Raw genomic sequence first — 25,049 nt, forward strand, 5'->3', positions numbered from 1 at the left:
TCTATCACTGATCATCTTCTTCTTCTGTTGGCTTCCAGATAATGGGCACCCCTGCTTACTTGGCCCCAGAAGTCATCTTAAAGTTCGGCTATGGAAGGCCTGTGGACTGGTGGTCAGTAGGGATCATCCTACATCAGTTTCTTGTAGGACATGTACCTTTTACTGGACCGACCAGATCTGAGCTCTTCAATAAGATCCTGAGAGGTAAGAAATCTCATCTAAAGCTCCGTGATGTCCTTGTTATTTGGATGGATCGGTCATTGCTTTAGTTACTAGTTGTGTTATGGAAATGTTTTTAATGAAAGGAAATGAAGATATTTTATTTTCTGTAATATTTGCTTTTTTCACAACAGATGACATAACTTGGAAATATTGTGATGACTCTCTCCCACCTGATGCTCAGGACTTCATCTCTGAGCTGCTGAAAAAAAATCCAGCACGTCGACTTGGGACAGGTAATAGATATAATAGTAATTATTATAGTAGTATTATTCTGTATATATACACTGCACAGCACCACTTCTCCTGCCCTATATACTGGGTGTAATTCTCTGTATTATTCTGTGTATATACACTGCACAGCACCACTTCTCCTGTCCTATATACTGGGTGTAATTCTCTGTATTATTCTGTATATATACACTGCACAGCACCACTTCTCCTGTCCTATATACTGGGTGTAATTCTCTGTATTATTCTGTATATATACACTGCACAACACCACTTCTCCTGTCCTATATACTGGGTGTAATTCTCTGTATTATTCTGTGTATATACACTTCACAGCACCACTTCTCCTGTCCTATATACTAGGTGTAATTCTCTATATTATTCTGTATATATACACTGCACAGCACCACTTCTCCTGTCCTATATACTGGGTGTAATTCTCTGTATTATTCTGTATATATACACTGCACAACACCACTTCTCCTGTCCTATATACTGGGTGTAATTCTCTGTATTATTCTGTGTATATACACTTCACAGCACCACTTCTCCTGTCCTATATACTGGGTGTAATTCTCTGTATTATTCTGTATATATACGCTGCACATCACCACTTCTCCTGTCCTATATACTGGGTGTAATTCTCTGTATTATTCTGTATATATACGCTGCACAGCACCACTTCTCCTGTCCTATATACTGGGTGTAATTCTCTGTATTATTCTGTATATATACGCTGCACAGCACCACTTCTCCTGCCCTATATACTGGGTGTAATTCTCTGTATTATTCTGTATATATACACTGCACAGCACCACTTCTCCTGTCCTATATACGGAGTGTAATTCTCTGTATTATTCTGTATATATACACTGCACAGCACCACTTCTCCTGTCCTATATACTGGGCGTAATACTCTGTATTCTTCTGTATATATGCGCTGCACAGCACCACTTCTCCTGTCCTATATACTGGGTGTAATTCTCTGTATTATTCTGTATATATACGCTGCACAGCACCACTTCTCCTGTCCTTTATTCTGAGTGTAATCCTCTGTATTATTCTGTGTATATACGCTGCTCAGCACCACTTATCCTGTATTCTGGGTGTAATTCTCTGTATTATTCTGTAGAGATATGGAGCCATCTCTGACAAAGTCTGCATCAATTTTTTCTTGTTTCTATTTTCCAGGAGGAGCAAATGAGATAAAGATTCATCCATTCATGAGGGACTTAGACTTTGAGAACCTTCTAAGTCAGGAGCCTCTGTATGTTCCTCATCTTGTGTCAGATGTGGATACCCACTGCTTCTCCAGTAAGTAGAAGGAGATGTCATCTGGAGTTTGTCTTTCATTCTATGTGACAATCAGCTCCCATCATTATTAGTGATCACACGGCGATTGTCTGTGGCCGTTTACTATTTGTCTGTGTGTTATAGTAATAATCTCTGGTAACACTTGTATTTTGTAGCTCGTTCTATTAGACACAATCATATGGATTCAGACGAGTGGGACATTAGTGAGGACTATGACTTTGTAGACATCCAAAACTTTGTATCATCCTCTCAAAAGCATTCTAAAGTAAGTGTGTGACTGATAAAATCTATGAATCCTTCAATGAAATTTTTTTTTTACACATATATGTATATTTTATTTTTCTTTGTGTGTTTTAGCTCTGTTCTACCAGTACCAGGATGATGAACAAGGATGATCCCAAATCTTCCTCTTCTAGAACTGATGGCGACAATCAGAGTTTCACTGCTGATGGCAGCGAGTCATCCTCGTCCACATTGTCAGGTATGTACACCTCTATAGGACATCCTCCTATAGCCTAGGATCTAACAGTGTAATGTGAATGTGCACATGAAGGCTCAGAAAGTTACTTCTTATTTGTGCCCTTAAAGCAGTGAACAGTCCAACACTTCAATGTGTAAATTCTCACTCTTATGTCATACATTAAAAGTTTTAAGAGGCCATACAATCTTGTGCCAAACTAATCCTGAAAACCGCCCCCATGGCTCGATATGAGCCTATACTCAACCTCTTTTTGCCTTAAAGTTACACCAAAGTTTTATCTAAGTGATTATATGATAACACTGTGGTATGCAGCAACGAATGCCGTATTAATAAGGGAGCGTAAGCAGTTACAATATTTTTGCACATCTAAGAGTTGCGTAAAAGTTTTACAACTTCTCAAAGCAATTTAAAGAGGTTGTGCAGTCCAGAACTATAAGTCCGCAGTCTCTCTGTGTGACTGCAGACTTATGAATCCCCCCAGTGTACGCTTTGTGGGCTGCGGGGATTCGCTTGTTTCTTAGCTGGGACCGGAGGGTATGTATGAGCTATTCATACTCCCGGCTAGAGCCCGTCCAGTGGGCACGGCCTCGTTCCATACACTTGTACTGAGCAAGTATATGGAGCAAGGCAACATCCATTGGACTGGCTCTGGCCGGGAGTATGTATAACACATACATACCCTCCATTCCCAGCTCAGAAACCGGCGAATGCCCACAGCGCACAAAGCTTGGGGGGATTCTTAAGTCTGCAGTCACAAAGAGTGACTGCAGACTTGTCGATTTGGACTGGACAACCCCTTTAAGCCAAAGTAATTGCACTGATTAATTTGGACCAAAGTTTTTTAGGGAGACACCAAATGATGGGACTCAGAAAACCTTCAGGTTCCTATTAATCAGATCACAAAGCAATCTAATTCTCAATCCCTTAGGTGATATTATGTATATATGCATATTTTCCCTCTTAAGGCACAATACCTGATTACCAGGACTGCAGGATACAAGAATAACATGACTTTACTATATAAAGATACAAAGCTAAACTTATAGCAGGTTATAACATCTTTTTCTCACTTTCTCATAAGAATTTCCAGTTCAGAAGACAAGAAAATCTGCAAAGAAACAGAGAAAACAACAAAAAGCAGAAAGCGTAGAAGAGGGAGAACGCAGAAGAGGTAAGTGTGACAATAATCTCCATGTTGTATGATGTCAGTGAGGATAGTTCATGTGGAGCAGATGTTATCTGTCAGTGGTCGGACGGTCACATGTATGATGGTGACAATGATTCCGTACCTCTGTATGGATAAGATTCCTCTACCGTCCTGTCACAGTGACACCCCATTAGTGTCCTGTAATATGGAGCCCTATTACTTACATTAGTTCTTCATCTCTTCTCATAGGTTCTCGCTTCCGCCGGTTTATATCATCCTGCCGGCGTGGATTATCCAGGGCTGCTCGCGCTATCAGAGGAAGCTGCCTTTTTGCAATGTGTCACCAGGGCAGCAGTAACAACTCTGATGAAGAAAGCTTCCACATCTAGCGCCCTGAAGAAAGTACAGCAGGTCCACCATCACAGCTGTACTTGTGTGCAAGATCTTGTACCATCTCACAGGGCAACACGGTGGCTCAGTGGTTAGCACTGCAGCTTTACATCTGTAAGGAGTTTGTATGTTCTCCCCGTGTTTGCGTGGGTTTCCTCCGGGTCCTCCGGTTTCCTCCCACATTCCAAAGACATATTGATAGGGAATTTATAAAACATCTGCAGAAGGTGAAGGCCCCCCCAAGAACATCTCTTCACCCTTCAATGCAATTATTAATTAAATTTAAAAAAATCAAATTGATTAATGTCTCTTTCCATCATTTAATAGAATACTATTGACATTTATGGTATCAGTATTATATGTCACATATGTCTGATGAGTGGGGTCCAAAACAGGAGAATATAGGTTACATGTCTCCCATTGATCCTCTAAACCACGGCCAAAAGTGGAGAAGAGCACCGGTGTCTGTTATTGCTAGGAAATCAAACTAAGGAGAAACGTGGCACTCCGATGTTACTAGCACTCCGATGTTACTAGCACTCCGATGTTACTAGCACTCCAATGTTACTAGCACTCCGATGTTACTAGCACTCCAATGTTACTAGCACTCCGATGTTACTAGCACTCCGATGTTACTAGCACTCCAATGTTACTAGCACTCCATGTTACTAGCACTCCATGTTACTAGCACTACAATGTTACTAGCACTACAATGTTACTATCACTCCGATGTTACTAGCACTCCATGTTACTAGCACTCCATGTTACTAGCACTACAATGTTACTAGCACTCCGATGTTACTAGCACTACGATGTTACTAGCACTACAATCTGCAAGGTCATCCTATTTGCTTCTTATTGATTTTCTAATGTGTATGTTATATAAATAATTTTTTTGCTTATGATTATATATTTATGACCTTATATTTGGATGTCTCTTTAGATAACCTTGATAAAGGCAAATAGCCGAAATGTTGGATGGATTGTACTATCTTCCATTTTTGGGTCGCTCTGAATAAAATTTCCTTTTTGGCATTACACTAGTAATCTTTCTTTTGTGCCGAGGGTATTAAATATATATATGTTACTTTTCCCTCTGAGCACAATTAGTTGTCCGTGCGAATCCATTCTGTCTTTACTAGCACTACGATGTTACTAGCACTACGATGTTACTAGCACTCCAATGTTACTAGCACTCCGATGTTACTAGCACTCCGATGTTACTAGCACTCCGATGTTACTAGCACTCCGATGTTACTAGCACTCCAATGTTACTAGAACTACGATGTTACTAGCACCCCGATATTACTAGCACTCCTATGTTACTAGCACTCCAATGTTACTAGAACTACGATGTTACTAGCACTACGATGTTACTAGCACCCCGATATTACTAGCACTCCTATGTTACTAGCACTTTAATGTTACTAGCACTCCAATGTTACTAGAACTACGATGTTACTAGCACTACGATGTTACTAGCACCCCGATATTACTAGCACTCCTATGTTGCTAGCACCTTAATGTTACTAGCACTCTGATGTTACTAGCACTCTGATGTTACTAGCACTCTGGCCCTTTTAACAACGGGCTCGTCAGTTTTTTACATACGCCTTCTATTAGGGTATGAGTACACGGTCAGGAGCCGCTGCGGGTTTGATGCTACGTGCTTATGCAGCAACAAACCTGCAGCAGCCAGATGTTACAGCATAGTGGATGGGATTTGTAGAAATCCCATGTCCACTATGCGTCTGCGGCTCACCCGCGGAAACTGACATGCGGCGTGTATTTCCAGACCGCAGCATGTCAATTTCTCCGGCGGGTCCACATGCGAGCTTTCCACATATTCCTAACCTCTATGAGGAAAATCTGGAGGTGAAAAAAAATGGAGCAGCTCATCTGCATTACATGAGCAAAAGCCGCCGGCGGCTCCAGACAGTGTGCACATAGCCTTAGTGCTTTACAAAGATATTAGTGAATAGGGCTGCTCATATGCCCGTGATCTTTCTCAGACCGAGAAGTCTGGACAAAATCGCGGAGACATGTCCGTTATTAATCCGATTACATTAGACAATGCAAGTCTATGGGTTCGTGAAAAAATTGGAAATCATTCAGATGGCATCCAAGTTCTGTTCTATTTTCACAGACTGTTAGATAAGGAAAGGTGGAGAAACTTTTCACATACGAGAAAAACTGACAGAAATTAGACTAAACCCTGATGAAACTCTGATGACACTGATGAAACTCTGATGACACTGATGAAATTCTGATGACAATCGCTGGTGAAAGTCAGTTTGTTTTTCTCATATGTGAAGAAAGCTGTGTCTGAATGAGCCCTGAATGTGTCTCTCTTTCAGGTCTATGCACATGAACAAGATGGATTTGGTGGGGAGCATCCAGGGGTCTTAGCCGTCACATCCCCCTCACTGTTCACATAAAAAGACATCCTGTATTCCAATGAGATGTCTCACCCACCAGAGCTGTGGAGTCAGTAAGCCAACCTTACCAACGTCAACTATAATAATGAGTAATGATACATTTACTGCAATAAATAACAGTAAATATTCAGCAAGCTTTGAGTGAAATAATGCATACAACACAATATTGATAATATATCATTTGTAACATTGTTATTCTGCACTCGGAGTTGGAGTCGGTACATTCTTCTAATTCCAGCTCCACAGCCCTGCTTTACACTCTTTCCTGCTTCCCAACATACAAGTACTGCACTTTCCAGGAGTTGTACTTTATTTATGGGACATATTTGGGATAAGAAGAAAGAATTTTGCTGCAGTTTTTATATTTAGTGTTTTATACACCGATATATAAAATAATCCTAAATTATGCTACAATTATTTAGTTAACTAGCCATTACTGAAGTGTTAAAGAGAGCCTGACAGCTGACACTGGACTCAGCATAAATGAGTACACCCAACAGATTTGTTAGAAAACCTTTAGTTTCCTTTCAGAATCAAGATGTACAATATAATTTTTTTAAATTATGATACCGCGTTAGCCAGAAAAATCAATGTAAATACTTTTATTCCCAAAAAGACAAAAATATTCTAAGAGTGATTCCCTTATTGGCTAAGCAGAAAACCGGAAAAATGATACTTGCAAGCTTTCTAATTAAGAGGCATATAGCATGACAGCAGCAGATTAGACACTGGAAACCTGATGGCAGCTCACCTTTAACTTCCTAAGCTAATAGGGTTTTTCTAGTGTTAGGCTGAGTGCCCACGATTAGTGTTGAGCATTCCGATACTGAAATATCGGGTATCGGCCGATATTCGCGATATCGGAATTCCGATACTTAATTCCGATACTTTTACAATATTGAATACCGGAATCGGAAGTTCCCATAATGCCTGCGCTCTGCAGTGTCTCTGAACGATGACAAGCTGGATGGCAGCGCTCAGCTGTGATCCAGCCTGTCATCAGAATGCCATCCCAGCGTGGGAGAATTCTCCTGATTGTTTAAAAGCCGGCGCGCGGTAAAAAGCCGCCGGCTTTTAAACAATCACACAGCCCCATACTGCTTCCCCGCAGCCTCCCACCCCGATCCTCCGCTCCCCTCGCCACCTCCCATCCCGATCGTAAGTTAGGACCGGGCGGGCAGGGCAGCACCAAGGAGAGGGGAGCGAAGGACCCGGGCGGGGAAGCCGGCAGTGAAAAGACTTCACCGCCGGCTTTCCCGTTCTGTGCTGCGCTTTCCCGCCGGTTATTTCAAATGAACAGCTGAGGTATCAGGTGATGCCGATCAGCTGTTCATTTGAAGTCGCCGCGGTGCCCTCAGAGGGTTCATGTGAGTTCATGCTTGACTGCATTGCATGAACTTTCCCACAGCCGCACAGGTCAGCCTCACCTCCCAGACCATCAGCCCGTCATGATTGGTGTGTGTGGGTGTCTGTGCGTGTGTCTGCGAGTGTGTGCGGTGTCTGTGCGATGTCTGCGGGTGTGTGCGGTGTCTGTGCGGTGTCTGTGCGGTGTCTGCGAGTGTGTGCGGTGTCTGTGCGATGTCTGCGGTGTCTGTGCGATGTCTGCGGGTGTGTGCGTGCAGGCAGACATAGGCCGATGTGACACTACTACTCCCATCGGCCTATGTCTGTCCCCCGTCCACTCGTGCCAGCAGGATCAGCTCGATGGGAGCAGTAGTTCCCATCAGCCTGATCCTGCTATATAAATTGCCCTACTGTGTCCCCAATAAATTTTAAATACATGTCATTGGTGGCCAGTGGTTACCTAAAATAAATTAGTTTATACATTACCTGTCCCCGCCGATCGCCACCTAAAATAAAGTAAAAACTAAAAAACTACACCTATACTCACCTAGACGTCTAATTCCCCGAAGCCATCGATCTCCTGTAATAAAATATAAAATAATAAACCACAACCTTATCCTTACCCCTCCGTAGTAGTCCACGAGTGTCCCACGAAGATCTCCAGTTCAGAGCAGCCACATAGAATGTGACCGCTCTGAACCGCTGCCGCCGCTAGAATGAAGGGGCCGTAAAGCAGCCCCGTCATTCCATAAACGGGTTCGCCGGAGTTCAGGCAGCGCTGCTCCGGTTAGCTGCTTTACGGCCCCGCTGTATCGTGAGAAATTCCCACAGTACAGCAGTGCCGTAAAGGAGGTCTCCGGAGCAGCGCTGACTGAATGCACTCCGGTGACCTCAGTCCGGGGCTCACGCTGCCGGGAGCGGATGTGTTCCCGGCAGTGTGAGCTTACAGCAGCCATGCACAGCTGTCACCATCTCCAGATGTGACAGCTGTGCATGGGAGATCAGCGCAGGAACGTGGACAGGTAACTATTTTTTTTTAGTAAACTAAGAATTAAATAAAATGGTGTGTTTTATTTCAAATAAATTATTTTTTTCTGGGTGTAGTGTGTGTTTTTTCTTTTTAACACTTTGTAGGTTAGTAATGGGGGTGTCTTATAGACGCCCATCATTACTAACCTGGGCTTCATGGCAGCTGGCGCTGACATGAACCCCAGCCCTATTACCCCCTGCCACCGCACCAGGGCAGCGTGGAAGAGCGAGGCTAAGTGCCAGAATTGGCGCATCCTATGGATGCGCCATTTCTGGGGCGGCTGACGGCTGGTGTTTCTAGCCTGGGAGGGGGCCAATATTCATGGCACCCTTCCTGGGCTGTTAATATCAGCCCCCAACTGTCTGCCTAGCCTTTGCTAGCTATTAAAATAGGGGGGACCCCACGTCATTTTTTTGGGGGGGTCCCCCATTTTAATAGCTAGTAAAGGCTAGGTATTCAGCTGGGGGCTGATATTAGTAGTCTGGGAAGCTCCGTGGGTATTACCCCCTTCCGAGGCTTCAAACATCTGCCCCAGCCGTCTGCTTAACCTCCGCTAGAGACTAAAATTATGGGGGATCCCACGCCAATTTTTTTTTTTTTAAATAAATCCTTTATTTTAACACTAAATGACACTTGAGGAGTTAATAAAGATGCAGTCCCTAAATTATTATTTATTTTTTAATTAATTTTTCCCAAAAATTTTGACGTGGGCTTTGCCATATTTTTGTATGCCAGCCAGGCACAGCATCCAGCTTCTATGAACGCGCCATTTTCCGGGCTGGCTGCGGACTGCAATTTGCATCGGATGGGGCCCAGAAAGCTTGGGTCTCTCTGCGCTGCAGATTCCATCCCCCAGCTGCCTAGTTGTACCTGGCTGGACACAAAAATAGGGAGAAGCCCCACGTATTTTTTTTTTTAATTATTTCATGAAATTCATGAAATAATAAAGAAAAAAAGTGCTTCCCTATATTGTTGTGTCCGGCCAGGTACAAATAGGCAGCTGGTGGTTGGGGGCAGCCCGTTCCTGCCTGCTGTACCTGGCTGGTCACAAATATAGTGCGAAGCCCCACGTCAATTTTTTTTAAATTATTTCAGGAAATTCATGAAATAATTAAAAAAAAATTGATGTGGGGCTTCGCCCTATATTTGTGTCCAGCCAGGTACAGCAGGCAGGAACGGGCTGCCCCCAACCACCAGCTGCCTATTTGTACCTGGCCGGACACAACAATATAGGGAAGCCCTTTTTTTAAAAAATTATTTCATGAAATAATTAAAAAAAAATTGACGTGGAGCTTCGCACTATATTTGGGTCCAGCCAGGTACAGCAGGCAGGAACGGGCTGCCCCCAACCACCAGCTGCCTATTTGTACCTGGCCGGACACAACAATATAGGGAAGCCCTTTTTTTCTTAATTATTTCATGAATTTCATGAAATAATTTTAAAAAAAATACGTTGAGCTTCGCCCTATTTTTGAGTCCAGCCAGGTACAACTAGGCAGCTAGGGGCTGGAATCTGCAGCGCAGGGAGGTCCAAGCTTTCTGGGCCCCATCCGCTGCAAATTGCAGTCCGCAGCCGCCCCGGAAAATGGCGCGTTCATAGAAGCGCCATCTTCTGGCGCTGTACCCAACTCATCCAGGGCCCTGGTGCGGTGGCTCACTGGGTAATAAAGGGGTTAAGGCCAGCTTGGCATTATCAGCTGGCCCTAAGCCCGAAATTCATGGGGTCACGCCAATATTAGAGATGACCACCATGAATTTCTAGTAAAGTATTTAAAAACCAGAATAAAGTCCTTTAATTGAAATAAAGACACAATTCTTTATTGTTCTAAATTAAACCATACTTACCGTCGCGCCCATTCCAGCTGAAGCCAACGATCTCCTGCAATAAAAGAAAAATAATAAACCAACATCATCCTTACCTTTCCATGGTTCCCAGGACAGCTTCAGCTCTGCTACATCGAGATGACAGGCTGGACCGCAGCAGAAAGCTGCCATCCAGCCTGTCATCCCGCAGACACTGAGAAGAGCAGGCATGCTTGCGCTCCTCAGTGTCTCTCTGTGACGGCATAAAGATGAGCCGAGGTCATGTCCAATGATCTCGGCTCACCTCATGCACGTCACTGACAGCGTGGGAAAATTCTCACGCTGAAGCGCTGAGTGCAGGAGAATTTTCCCACGCTGTCAGTGACGTGCATGAGGTGAGGTCATGTCCAATGAACTCGGCTCACCTCATGCACGTCACTGACAGTGTGGGAAAATTCTCACGCTGAAGCGCTGAGTGCAGGAGAATTCTCCCACGCTGTCAGTGACGTGCATGAGGTGAGCCGAGTTCATTGTCGGCTCATCTGGATGCCGTCACAGAGAGACACTGAGGAGCGCAAGCAAGTCTGCGCTTCTCAGTGTCTGCGGGATGACAGGCTGGATGGCAGCTTTCTCCTGCGATCCAGCCTGTCATCTCGATGTAGCAGAGCTGGAGCCGTCCTGGGAACCATGGAAAGGTAAGGATGATGTTGGTTTATTATTTTTCTTTTATTGCAGGAGATCGTTGGCTTCAGCTGGAATGGGCGTGATGGTAAGTATGGTTTAATTTAGAACAATAAAGAATTGTGTGTTTATTTCAATTAAAGGACTTTATTCTGGGTGTTTGCGTTTTTTTTTTAACTTTGACTATGGGGTTAGTAATGGGGGTGTCTTATAGACGCCTCTCCATTACCAGCCTGGGCTTGATGTCAGCTGGCATTATAAGCTGACATCAACCCCAGCCCTATTACCCCACTGCCACCGCTACAGGGCAGTGGGAAGAGCGAGGCTAAGTGCCAGAATTGGCGCATCCTATGGATGCGCCATTTCTGGGGCGGCTGACGGCTGGTGTTTCTAGCCTGGGAGGGGGCCAATATTCATGGCACCCTTCCTGGGCTATTAATATCAGCCCCCAGCTGTCTGCCTAGCCTTTGCTAGCTATTAAATTAGGGGGGACCCCACGTCATTTTTTTATGGGGGGTCCCCCATTTTAATAGCTAGTAAAGGCTATGTATTCAGCTGGGGGCTGATATTAGTAGCCCGGGAAACTCCGTGGGTATTACCCCCTTCCCAGGCTTCAAACATCTGCCCCAGCTGTCTGCTTAAACTCCGCTAGAGACTAAAATTAAGGGGAACCCCACGCCATTTTTTTTTTAAATAAATCCTTTATTTTAACACTAAATGACAAGTACAGTAATCAACACTGTCACTGTACTTCTTATATATGTGACTGACATGTTTCTATCTATCTAATCTATGTATGATTCTCTATTCCTTCTATTCTAAATTGTCGGGTACAGATGCTGAATTGCCGGCCGGCTTTCTTAAAGAGACTGTGCATGAAAACACTATTATTTTTTTAAATAAATCCTTTACACTAAATGACAAGTACAGTAACCAACACTATCACTGTACTTCTTATATATTTGACTGACATGTTTCTATCTATCTAATCTATGTGTGAAGCTCTATTCTGTCTGTTATAAATTGTCAGGTACCGCTGCTGAATTGCCGGCCGGCTTTTTTAAAGAGACGGTGCATGAAAACACTATTATTTTTTTTAATAAATCCTTTACACTAAATGACAAGTACAGTAACCAGCACTGTCACTGTACTTCATATATATGTGACTGACATGTTTCTATCTATCTAATCTATGTGTGAAGCTCTATTCTTTCTGTTGTAAATTGTCGGGTACCGGTGTATGCGCTGATGAATTGCCGGCTTTTCGCATACATTCTACATTATTCTTAGTTGTTTTACTTCATGTAGAATTAACCTACAAGGAAAGAAAGGGTTTATTTTCATTCCGATATTTGTGTCCCATTGACTTGCATTGGTTTCCGGTATCGGAATCGGCGATATCCAATACTTTTTGAGTATCGGTCCGATCCAATCCGATACGATATTTCCTGATATCGGAAGGTATCGCTCAACACTACCCACGATGCGTTTTTCAAGTGTTTATGCTGCGGAATTTCCGCAGCATAAACGCTTCAAAAACGAATGGTAATCCGCCCCCCATGGTCCCCAATGACAAGCCGCACTGTCAATGGCCATGCTGCGGATTTTTCCACAGTGTTTATGCTGCGCTCAAAAATCCGCAGCATGTCCATTAATTTTGCGGGAGCGCGGCGTAATCGCCGCCATTGACTTGCATTGAGACGCATATAATCCGTGTCAGTACATTTGTACTCACGGATTATATGCGTTTCAATGTGCGGATGGTACCCAAGTCTGGAGGAGAGGAGACTCCCATCCAGACCTGGGTACCATTGTACCTGTAAAAAAAGAATCAAATAAAAAATAAAGATAATATACACCTTCCGACGGCCCCCGGTCTCCTTCCCTGTGCTTGCGGGCAGGACTGAAGGACCTGCGGTGATGTCACAGTCATGTGACCACAGGCCCTTCAGTGCACTGTCCCGCGATCAGCTGGCAACCAGGAAAGAGCGCAGCTACACATGCCGGGCCATAGGAAGGTAAGTATAGGTTTATTTTTTTATTTTTAAACATTCTTACGGTTACACTATATAAATCCATGCTGTTTGCATGGATTCATATAGTGTGACCTAGTTGTCAAGCACTTTCCAAGTGATGCTAATCGCCTGGAAAGCGCTTGTCAATCCGCATGCAGAAACGCATGTGATAACGCTTCAAATCCGCATGTATTTGGCAAGAAAAATGCATGTACAATCTGCATGCGTTTTTTCTACCAGGGAGATGCAGAAATGCTGCAGAAATTTTCTGCTTCATTTCTGCATAGTGGACACATAGCTTTTATAAGGATCGAGCTTAGCGGTCCACCGCAAGGCGTCCTACCGCCAGTCCCAGCCCCTGTGCCTTGGGGTGCCTCCCCGATGCTCTTCACTGAGTGTCCCGGGGGCCCGAACCATTTCCTTTGAAAAAATTAAATGTCCAACCTACAGGTGGTGTAGCTTGCTTAACAGCTGGAATAATCCGCTGACTAGCAGACACTGCTACTAGGCACAAAGTATTTCCTGGGCTAGATGCAGTTAAAAATTTGTAATTAGATACTCTCGTTGGATGCTGAGAAAGCATTCCATAGAGTCTCCTGGCACGCCATATATTATTCTCTTAAAAAGCTTGGGGTAGGGGTACACTAGCAGAAACTGCTCCAGTGGGCCAAACAATACATGAAGACTGACTTCAAAACTGTTTTGTTCACCGATGAGTGCCGTGCAACGCTCGATGGTCCAGATGGATGGAGTGGAGGATGGCTGGTTGATGGACACCCCATGCAAACACGGCTACGGCGCCAACAAGGAGGAGGTGGAGTAATGTTTTGGGCTTGAATCATGGGGAGAGAGATTGTCGGCCCCTTTAGGATCCCTGAAGGGGTAAAGATGAACTCCATAATGTATGTGGAGTTTCTCAAACAGCACTTCCTGCCATGGTTCAAGAAGAAGAACCGGGTATTCCGCAGCAAGATCATTTTCATGCATGATAATGCACCGTCTCATGCTGCACATAACACATCTGCATCTCTGGCTGATATGGGCATAAAAGGGGACAAACTTATGGTGTGACCCCCATGCTCCCCTGACCTCAACCCCATTGAGAACCTCTGGAGCATCATCAAAAGGAGTGTCTATGATGGCGGGAGGCAGTTCACATCTAAGCAACAGCTCTGGGAGGGTATTCTGTCCTCATGCAAAGCAATTGAAGCAGAAACCATCCAAAACCTGACAAATTCAATGGACGAGAGAGTTCAGAAGCTCCTTTCGAACAAGGGGTTCTATGTGCAAATGTAACATCACCTAGAATAAAGTTTTGAGTTGAAAACTGTTTGATTTCAGTTTCCAATAACCTGCTAATGCTTATAATTTCAAAAATGACCATTTTTTTGCTCTATATTAACATGAAAAGGTTGATCGAAGAGTGTGGGGGATCTAAGAGTGTGGCAACCCAGTAGTCAGGATTATTTCGAATTCTGACAATCTGAAGGTCATGTTGCAGGTAGTGCAGCAAGAAGGCACTCATGTGTCTTGCGCATCTATGAGCCCCAAAATTATTTTCCATGCTAGATGGAGCTAAACATTATTATTAATTTGAAAGCTGATGGAGTTTATTATAGATGGCCTAATAGAATCAGTACTACAAACTGCTACAAGGCCCAAATTATTTTCCAGCCAAGATACAGATAAACATGATTAGTAATTTGAAATCTGGTGGAGTTTAGTATAGATGGCCTAATAGAATCAGTACTGCACACTGCTACAAGGTCCAAATTATTTTCCAGCCAAGATACAGATAAACATGATTAGTAATTTGAAATCTGGTGGAGTTTAGTATAGATGGCCTAATAGAATCAGTACTGCAAACTGCTACAAGGCCCAAATTATTTTCCAGCCAAGATACAGATAAACATGATTAGTAATTTGAAATCTGGTGGAGTTTAGTATAGATGGCCTAATAGAATCAGTACTGCACACTGCTACAAGGCCCAAATTATTTTCCAGCCAAGATACAGATAAACATGATTAGTAATTTGAAAGCTTAAAATGGTTGGTGAGGTGATTTTAACAAATCATCAAGCTTTTACTCTCCCCAGGATGACACAGGGGTAGAAAAGTCGTTTCGGATCCATGATTTGTTCATCTTTGTGATCGTGAGTCTGTCTACATTATCAGTGGAGAGCCGCGTGCGCTTATCTGTCAGCACGCTGGCTGCGGGGCATGACAAGATCTCCAAGGCGTAAGTGGCGAGCTCCGGCCATTTATCCAGATTGGAAGCCCAAAAAGAGCAAGGGTCCAGTGACACAGTCATGGCTTCAATGTTTACTTGGAGATACTCCTGTACCATCATCTCTAGGCGTTGACTATGTGTCAAACTTCTTGTCTCCTGTGGCATTGCAAAGTGGTGAAATGATTCCGCAAAATTGATGTTACCAGCAGATACTGTGTTTCTGTTACATTTTGAGTGCTGAACACTCGACGGTCCCACGGTTGGCAAGTTGGAACTGTGAGATTCACTACGTGCACCACTAGTGTTTTGTGGAAAAGCACATGTAAGATTCTGCAACAGTCTCTGCTGATACTCCTGCATGCGTGCATCTCTTTCTATGGCAGGAATAATTTCTGCAAATTTACTTTTGTACCGGGGATCTAACAGTGTGGCAACCCAGTAGTCAGGATTATTTCTAATTCTCACAATTCGAGGGTCATGTTGCAGGTAGTGCAGCAAGAAGGCACTCATGTGTCTTGCGCATCCAGGAGCACCAAGTCCCTGTTGTGTTGGTGGCGAGGTAACAATCATGCTTCCTTCCTCTGCCCTCTCCCCCCAACCTCGCACAACAGAAATGTGATCAAGGTCTCCCTCATCTGATGAGTCTTCCATCAGTCGTCCTCCACTTCTTCTGGGCTCCTGCACATTCCTCACTAGTTTGGCTGCTACCATGCGCCCTGGTAAAACTATCTCCCCCACCCTCACATGCTTGCCGCCTTGGTGCTGCCGACCGTCTGGACCTTGCAGATGTTAGCCCTTCCGCATACAACTCCTCCTCCTCTACTTCCTCCACCTCCTCTTGTGCCACCACCTGCTCCGAATTCTGTTTAACCTGTGCTCCAGCATGTAAATCACCACAATAGTCATGCTGATAATGGCATCGTTAGCACTAAACATCTTCGCCGCCATTTCAAAACTGTGCAGAAGGGTGCATAAGTTCCTGATCTGAGACCACTCCTCCATCGTGATTTGCCCCACCTCTGGATCTCGTTGGCCCAGGCTATACGTCAGAACGTATTGCACCAGGGCTTGTCGGTGCTGCCACAGTCGCTGCAACATGTGCAGAGTTGAATTCCACCGGTTAGGCACATCTCATTTTAGCCGGTGAAGTGGCAGGCCCAACGACTTCTGTAGAGATGTAAGTCACTGAGCAGCGGGATGCGAACGGCGGAAGTGAGCACACAGCAACCGTGCCGTCTGCAGAAGGCCATCTAGTCCGGGATAGTGGGCTAAAAATTGCTGGACAACCAGGTTCAACACGTGAGCCATACAAGGCACGTGTGTGACATTGCCCCGGCGAAGGGCCGCACCCAAGTTTGCAGCATTGTCGCACAAGGCCTTCCCTGGTTTCAGGTCCAATGAAGACAACCATTCATGAAACTGGTTCTCCAGAGCTGACCACAACTCCTCAGCTGTGTGACTCACATTTCTCAGACATTTCAAAGTAAAAACTGCCTGATGACGTTGAGCCCTGCTGCCAGCATAGTAAGGAGGTGTGCAGGATCCCTTCTGCGCAGTTAGAAAGCTTGTGGCATGACCAGACAGGCTTTGGGTGCAGGTGGAGGACCGAGAGGAGGTTGAGGAGGCAGAAGCAGTGGAGGAACTTCGAGATAAAGAGGATTGATGCACAACTCGTGGGGACGGCAAGACTTGGACAGCAGCCCCTTGTCCTGCTGTCACCATAGTTACCCAGTGCCCAGTCAGCGACATGTAATGCCCCTGTCCATGGCTACTTGTCCAAGTGTCTGTGGTGAAATGCACCCTGTCACACACAGAGTTTCTCAAAGAAGCGGTGATGTTGTGTGCGACATGCTGGTGGAGCGCAGGTACACCTTTCCTTGAGAAGTAGTGCCGACTGGGCATCTGGTACTGGGGCACTGCGACGGACATAAGGTCTCGAAAATCCTCTGTGTGCACCAGGCAGAAAGGCAGCATTTCTGTAGCCAAGATCTTGCAGATGGTGAAATTCAACCTCTTAGCTTTCTCATGGCTAGGAGGAAATGGTCTTTTACTTGTCCACATCTGAGGGACTGAGGGCTGGCTGTTGTGCTTAGACGAAGTTGAGAAGGGTGTCCCCGGCAAACTGCCGGTCTGTGAGGAAGATGCAGGCGGACATGTTAGGTTGCCTTGATCCAAAGGTGGTGCTATCGATGTCGGACAGCGCTCAACACCAGCTGGTGTTTCCACCTCCAAATTAAATGATGACCTGCCAATCACGCTGGCTGTTGTGGGTAAAGAGGTGGCAGGTCTGCGTCCCAAAACAGAGGATGAAGAGGCCGCGGATGCACAAGATGGGGCAGACAGTGGCTGGCCCAGCCGGCTAGGCCGCATTGTAGCACAGTGAGCTTCCCACTGCAACTTATGCTTCATATCCATGTGCCGGTTCATGCATGAAGTACTCAAACTATGTATTTTTTGGACTCTACTTAGCTTTTGCTGACAAATGTTACAGATAACACGAGTTGGGTCATCCTTATCGATCTGAAAAAATGCCCAGGCTATGCAAGGCTTAGCACCCATGCGACCTGAAGAGCCACCACGACTTGTGGTCAGAGGCAGAGTTGTGTTTGAGGATGCAGTTGTTGACGTGTTTGCGCTATACCTTGTTAATTTAAAGCCAATTTTCGCACAAATCTACAGATAGCTTGGGAGTAGGGAATAGTTGTGATTGCAGTCCTTTTAAGGACTAGGTTACAGCATTTCCTACGACTTTTATCAGGCAGGTCTGTGCTCTTAAACAGATAGGTTGGGAGTAAAGACTAATTGTAATTGCAGTCCTTTTCAGGACTAAGTTAGATTAGTTCCTATCAGTTTTTGCCAGGCAGGTCTGTGCCAGTGCTGTGCAAGTTTTTTTCACAGCATTTGGCTAAATCTAGCAAAGCTAATCCTTTTTGGCCTATTGCAGAGTGTGTTAGTCAGTGGAGTAGCCTATCTGTGTTGCAAGCTACACCACCTGTGTATAGAATACCAATTTTTTTACTGCACCTAGTGAAGTAAAACCTTTTGGGCATAGCATCATTCTATTAGTCCATCTATACTGACCTCCATCAGGTTGCAAATTAAAAATAATTTTTATCTGCATCTAGCTCTGAAAAAATATTTGGCCTTCTAGCAGTGTGTGGGACTTGTTCTATTAGTCCATCTATACTGACCTCCATCAGGTTGCAAATTAAAAATAATTTTTATCTGCATCTAGCTCTGAAAAAATATTTGGCCTTCTAGCAGTGTGTGGGACTTGTTCTATTAGTCCATCTATACTGACCTCCATCAGGTTGCAAATTGAATATAATTTTTTTCTGCATCTAGCTCTGAAAAAATATTTGGCCTTCTAGCAGTGTGTGGGACTTGTTCTATTAGTCCATCTATACTGACCTCCATCAGGTTGCAAATTAAAAATAATTTTTATCTGCATCTAGCTCTGAAAAAAATATTTGGCCTTCTAGCAGTGTGTGGGACTTTCTCTATTAGTCCATCTATACTGACCTCCATCAGCTTGCAAATTAAAAATAATTTTTATCTGCATCTAGCTCAGAAAAAATACTTGGCCTTCTAGCAGTGTGTGGGACTTTTTCTATTAGTCCATCTATACTGACCTCCATGAGGTTGCAAATTAAAAATAATTTTTATCTGCATCTAGCTCTGAAAAAATATTTGGCCTTCTAGCAGTGTGTGGGACTTGTTCTATTAGTCCATCTATACTGACCTCCATCAGGTTGCAAATTAAAAATAATTTTTATCTGCATCTAGCTCTGAAAAAAATATTTGGCCTTCTAGCAGTGTGTGGGACTTGTTCTATTAGTCCATCTATACTGACCTCCATCAGGTTGCAAATTGAATATAATTTTTTCTGCATCTAGCTGTGAAAAAATATTTGGCCTTCTAGCAGTGTGTGGGACTTGTTCTATTAGTCCATCTATACTGACCTCGATCAGGTTGCAAATTGAATATAATTTTTTTCTGCATCTAGCTGTGAAAAAATATTTGACCTTCTAGCAGTGTGTGGGACTTGTTCTATTAGTCCATCTATACTGACCTCCATCAGGTTGCAAATTAAAAATAATTTTTATCTGCATCTAGCTCTGAAAAAATATTTGGCCTTCTATCAGTGTGTGGGACTTGTTCTATTAGTCCATCTATACTGACCTCCATCAGGTTGCAAATTGAATATAATTTTTTTCTGCATCTAGCTCTGAAAAAATATTTGGCCTTCTAGCAGTGTGCGGGACTTGTTCTATTAGTCCATCTATACTGACCTCCATCAGGTTGCAAATTAAAAATAATTTTTATCTGCATCTAGCTCTGAAAAAATATTTGACCTTCTAGCAGTGTGTGGGACTTGTTCTATTAGTCCATCTATACTGACCTCCATCAGGTTGCAAATTAAAAATAATTTTTATATGCATCTAGCTCTGAAAAAATATTTGGCCTTCTAGCAGTGTGTGGGACTTGTTCTGTTAGTCCATCTATCCTGACCTCCATCAGGTTGCAAATTGAATATAATTTTTTTCTGAATCTAGCTCTGAAAAAATATTTGGCCTTCTAGCAGTGTGTGGGACTTGTTCTATTAGTCCATCTATACTGACCTCCATCAGGTTGCAAATTAAAAATAATTTTTATCCGCATCTAGTTCTGAAAAAATATTTGGCCTTCTAGCAGTGTGTGGGACTTGTTCTATTAGTCCATCTATACTGACCTTCATCAGATTGCAAATTAAAAATAATTTTTATCTGCATCTAGCTCTGAAAAAATATTTGGCCTTCTAGCAGTGTGTTCGACTTGTTCTATTAGTCCATCTATACTGACCTCCATCAGGTTGCAAATTGAATATAATTTTTTTCTGCATATAGCTCTGAAAAAATATTTGACCTTCTAGCAGTGTGTAGGACTTGTTCTATTAGTCCATCTATACTGACCTCCATCAGGTTGCAAATTAAAAATAATTTTTATCTGCATCTAGCTCTGAAAAAATATTTGGGCTTCTAGCAGTGTGTGGGACTTGTTCTATTAGTCCATCTATACTGACCTCCATCAGGTAGCAAATTGAATATAATTTTTTTCTGCATCTAGCTCTGAAAAAATATTTGGCCTTCTAGCAGTGTGTGGGACTTGTTCTATTAGTCCATCTATACTGACCTCCATCAGGTTGCAAATTGAATATAATTTTTTTCTGCATCTAACCCAGACAATAGTTTTGGCCTAATACCACAGTTTGGCCACTCAGCTCTGCTCGGTTCCCATCCATTGTTTTTTTGTGCAAACAACTCCAGAGTTGTGAATTAGTTAACCACCAAAATGAGTGGAAAAAGGCCTGCTGCTGGTGGAAAGGGGAATAGGCGTGTTGGGAAGGGGAAAAAAGGTTGTGTCCGTGGGGTAGGTGTTAAAGCAACAGTAACATCTGCAGAAGAAAGACCATCTTCCAGCCAAACTAAAATGTCTACTTCTTTTAGCGGACAATGTGATAAGATCCCTTTCTTATGGCCACGCCAATCGCTACAAATTCCAGATGAGGCACAAAAACAGCAGGTGCTTCAACTGATATCAAGTGCTCCTTTAAGTGGGCTCTCCTCCACATCAACTTCAACATCACAAATACTCCAGTCCTCAGAGGTGTCACCCCAATCGCACTTGCTTCCTCACAGCTCCCAAATCTCCAGCTGCCCGTCTGAGTATGAGGTAGAACAGATGGTTGAGTCTGCAGAGCTGTTTACTCATACTATAGCCTGGGAATCAGAAGTCGGCTCCAGCGCTTCTGTGAATCCAGACGAGGAAATGATCTGCACTGATGCCCAGAATCTTTATGAGTCGGATCCAGGACCAGACGCAGAAGGTTCTGACCATAATGTAGAGCCTCATTCCCAAACTGTAACTCCTGTTGGTGGAGACAATGAGGAAGACGATGATGAGACTCAAATACCTGATTGGAGCGACAACTTTAGTTTTTTGTCAGGGCAGGAACAGGTTGGCTCTGAGGACGACGGGTGTGATAACACACAGGGTGATGATGATGAGGTTGGAGATCCCACTTACTGTCAACCCACAGTCAGCCAAGAGATGAGGTCAGCAGAGGAGGTGGAGGAGGATGCTAGTGACGACGAGGTCAGGTTGCGCCTTCCTGGACAGAGACGTAGTATTGGAAGCACGTCAACAACTGCATCCTCAAACACAACTCTGCCTCTGACCACAAGTCGTGGTGACTCTTCAGGTCGCATGGGTGCTAAGCCTTGCATAGCCTGGGCATTTTTTCAGATCGATAAAGATGACCCAACTCGTGTTATCTGTAACATTTGTCAACAAAAGCTAAGTAGAGGCCAAAAAATACATAGTTTGAGTACTTCATGCATGAACCGGCACATGGACATGAAGCATAAGTTGCAGTGGGAAGCTCACTGTGCTACAATGCGGCCTAGCCGGCCGGGCCAACCTCCGTCTGCCCCATCTTGTGCATCTGCGGCCTCTTCATCCTCTGTGACTGGGGGGACAGCAGTCACACCTGTTTTGGGACGCAGACCTGCCACATCTTTACCCACAACAGCCAGCGTGATTGGCAGGTCATCATTTTCTTTGGAGGTGGTGACACCAGCTGGTGTTGAGCGCTGTCCGACATCGATAGCACCACCTTTGGATCAAGGCAACCTAACATGTCCGCCTGCATCTTCCTCACAGACCGGCAGTTTGCCGGGGACACCCTTATCAACCCCGTCTAAGCACAACAGCCAGCACTCGGTCCCTCAGATGTGGAGAAGTAAAAGACCATTTCCTCCTAGCCATGAGAAAGCTAAGAGGTTGAATTTCACCATCTGCAAGATCTTGGCTACAGAAATGCTGCCTTTCTGCCTGGTGGACACAGAGGATTTTCGAGACCTTATGTCCGTCGCAGTGCCTCAGTACCAGATGCCCAGTCGGCACTACTTCTCAAAGAAAGGTGTGCCTGCGCTCCACCAGCATGTCGCACACAACATCACCGCTTCTTTGAAAAACTCTGTGTGTGACAGGGTACATTTCACCACAGACACTTGGACGAGCAGGCATGGACAGGGGCGTTACATGTCGCTGACTGGGCACTGGGTAACTATGGTGACAGCAGGACAAGGGGCTCCTGTCCAAGTCTTGCCGTCCCCACGAGTTGTGCGTCAATCCTCTTTATCTCAAAGTTCCTCCACTGCTTCTGCCTCCTCAACCACCTCTCGGTCCTCCACCTGCACCCAAAGCCTGTCTGGTCATGCCACAAGCTTTCTAACTGCGCAGAAGGGATCCTGCACACCTCCTTACTATGCTGGCAGTAGGGCTCAACGTCATCAGGCGGTTTTTACATTGAAATGTCTGGGAAATGTGAGTCACACAGCTGAGGAGTTGTGGTCAGCTCTGGAGAACCAGTGTCATGAATGGTTGTCTCCACTGGACCTGAAACCAGGGAAGGCCGTGTGCAACAATGCTGCAAACCTGGGTGCGGCCCTTCGCCGGGGCAATGTCACACACGTGCCTTGTATGGCTCACATGTTGAACCTGGTTGTCCAGCAATTTTTAGCCCACTATCCTGGACTAGATGGCCTTCTGCAGAGGGCACGGTTGCTGTGTGTTCACTTCCGCTGTTCGCATCCCGCAGCTCAGCAACTTACATCTCTACAGAATTTGTTGGGCCTGCCACTTCACCGGCTAAAATGCGATGTGCCTTCCCGGTGGATTTCAACTCTGCACATGTTGCAGCGACTGTGGCAGCACCGACAAGCCCTGGTGCAATACGCTCTGACGTATAGCCTGGGCCAACGAGATCCAGAGGTGGGGCAAATCACGCTGGAGGAGTGGTCTCAGATCAGGAACCTATGCACCCTTCTGCACAGTTTTGAAATGGCGACGAAGATGTTTAGTGCTGACGATGCCATTATCAGCATGACTATTCCGGTGATTTATATGCTGGAGCACATGTTAAACAGAATTCGGAGTCAGGTGGTGGCACAAGAGGAGGTGGAGGAAGTAGAGGAGGAGGAGTTGTATGCGGAAGGGCTAACATCTGCAAGGTCCAGACGGTCGGCAGCACCAAGGCGGCAGGCATGTGAGGGTGGGGGAGATGGTTTTACCAGGGCGCATGGTAGCAGCCAAACTAGTGAGGAAGGTGCAGGAGTCCAGGAAGAAGTGGAGGACGAACTGATGGAAGACTCATCAGATGAGGGAGACCTTGATCACATTTCTGTTGTGCGAGGTTGGGGGGAGAGGACAGAGGAAGGAAGCATGATTGTTACCTCGCCACCAACACAACAGGGACTTGGTACTCCTGGATGCACAAGACACATGAGTGCCTTCTTGCTGCACTACCTGCAACATGACCCTCGAATTGTGAGAATTAGAAATAATCCTGACTACTGGGTTGCCACACTGTTAGATCCCCGGTACAAAAGTAAATTTGCAGAAATTATTCGTGCCATAGAAAGGGATGCACGCATGCAGGAGTATCAGCAGAGACTGTTGCAGAATCTTACATGTGCTTTTCCACAAAACACCAGTGGTGCACTTAGTGAATCTCACAGTTCCAACTTGCCAACCGTGGGACCGTCGAGTGTTCAGCACTCAAACCGTAACAGAAACACAGTATCTGCTGGTAACATCAATTTTGCGGAATCATTTCACCACTTTTTTAGCCCATCCTTTGCAAGGCCACGGGAGACAAGAAGTCTGACACATAGTCAACGCCTAGAGACGATGGTACAGGAGTATCTCCAAGTAAACATTGAAGCCATGACTGTGTCACTGGACCCTTGCTCTTTTTGGGCTTCCAATCTGGATAAATGGCCGGAGCTCGCCACTTACGCCTTGGAGATCTTGTCATGCCCCGCAGCCAGCGTTCTGTCTGAACGTGTGTTCAGCGCTGCTGGTGGTGTGCTGACAGATAAGCGCACGCGGCTCTCTACTGATAATGTAGACAGACTCACGTTCATAAAGATGAACAAATCATGGATCCGAAACGACTTTTCTACCCCTGTGTCATCCTGGGGAGAGTAAAAGCTTGATGATTGGTTAAAATCACCTCACCAACCGTTTTAAGCTTTCAAATTACTAGTAATCATGTTTATCTGAATCTTGGCTGGAAAATAATTTGGGCTTTGTAGCAGTGTGCAGTACTGATTCTATTAGGCCATCTATACTAAGCTCCACCAGATTTAAAATCAATAATAATTTTTAGCTGCATCTAGCCCGGAAAATAATTTTGGGGCTCCGAGATGCGCAAGACACATAAATGCCTTCTTGCTGCACTACCTGCAACATGACCCTTAGATTGTCAGAATTCTAAGTAATTCTGACTACTGGGTTGCCACACTCTTAGATCCCCCACACTCTTCGATCAACCTTTTCATTTTAATAAAGAACAAAAAAATGGTCATTTTTGAATTTATAAAGATTAGAAGGTTATTAGAAACTGAAATCAAACAGTTTTCAACTCAAAACTTTATTCTAGGTGATGTTACATTTGCACGTAGGACCCCTTGTTCGAAAGGAGCTTCTGAACTCTCTCGTCCATTGAATTTGTCAGGTTTTGGATGGTTTCTGCTTCAATTGTTTTGCATGAGGACAGAATACCCTCCCAGAGCTGTTGCTTAGATGTGAACTGCCTCCCACCATCATAGACACTCCTTTTGATGATGCTCCAGAGGTTCTGAATGGGGTAGAGGTCAGGGGAGCATGGGGGTCACACCA

This window comes from Phyllobates terribilis, unplaced genomic scaffold, assembly GCF_046119375.1.
Source record: "Phyllobates terribilis strain yellow unplaced genomic scaffold, ASM4611937v1 Scaffold_2__4_contigs__length_985480577, whole genome shotgun sequence".
NCBI classification, from domain to species: domain Eukaryota; kingdom Metazoa; phylum Chordata; class Amphibia; order Anura; family Dendrobatidae; genus Phyllobates; species Phyllobates terribilis.